Source organism: Penaeus monodon, chromosome 20, assembly GCF_015228065.2.
Source record: "Penaeus monodon isolate SGIC_2016 chromosome 20, NSTDA_Pmon_1, whole genome shotgun sequence".
Taxonomy (NCBI): domain Eukaryota; kingdom Metazoa; phylum Arthropoda; class Malacostraca; order Decapoda; family Penaeidae; genus Penaeus; species Penaeus monodon.
In genome coordinates this window covers 6,023,888-6,024,644 of record NC_051405.1, presented here as the reverse complement: position 1 = coordinate 6,024,644, position 757 = coordinate 6,023,888, and the positions used below count along the sequence as shown (strand labels likewise).

General features: G+C 46.4%; 1 protein-coding gene across 1 annotated transcript in view; it reads right to left on the bottom strand.

Annotated features, from left to right (window-relative positions):
* Positions 1 to 757, bottom strand: part of LOC119585906 (achaete-scute complex protein T4-like) — a 28,421-nt gene that overhangs the window by 3,361 nt on the left and 24,303 nt on the right. The window lies entirely within an intron of this gene.

Genomic DNA, 757 nt, shown 5'->3' with positions numbered 1-757 from the left:
CAGCAGCAGCTGAAGAAGAGGAGCACTAAATAGTAAAAGCTTAGTCATGGAGAAAGTAATTATGAAAGTGCAAGTGGTTTCGAGGACAGAAGCCACCGCACGCACACCAGGACACAGACGAAACTGCGGCTTCCCTGCGCCCTGAATACCTGCTGCTGAAAGCTTAACGAGCGCTCGAAATTTACGATCACAGACCCAAAGAAAAGGCGACTGTATATCCATCTTCTTACAAAAATGAAAAAAAAATCCTATTCGCATACGAGTTCCAAAAGTCGCTTCGCTTCTCAACAAGAGATATTGCTATACTTCCCCAGTGACGAGTAAAAAGTATCACCCTCCCTCGGCCCAGATAAAAAAGAAGCAAAGAAATAGGGCAAAGCTGACTCGCCCGGGATATTGGCGCAAAAACTTTCCCACGCGCGCTCGAATAAACAATCGTTTTGGGGTAAGAAACGGGAGCAGAATTTATGTGCACATATGTTGGCCCACGGGTCGGGCATCGAAACCTGGGCGGGCGGGACCGAACACACACAAAGAGGAACCGTTGCTAGAGCCCGCGTCTAGTGTGACCCCATCACCCTCAACCTCGTTCTGTTGAGAACCCTTGAGGCTACGAGTGTGATACGTAAGATCGAGGAAATCCGAGATGTAGGAGTAATGGAGAATTCTTGGTTAATAAACTACATCTTTTTCTTTGGTGGATCAGTACTTTTTTCTTCGTTGAAATCTCCAATATTAAAGCCGTTTAGTACGACTG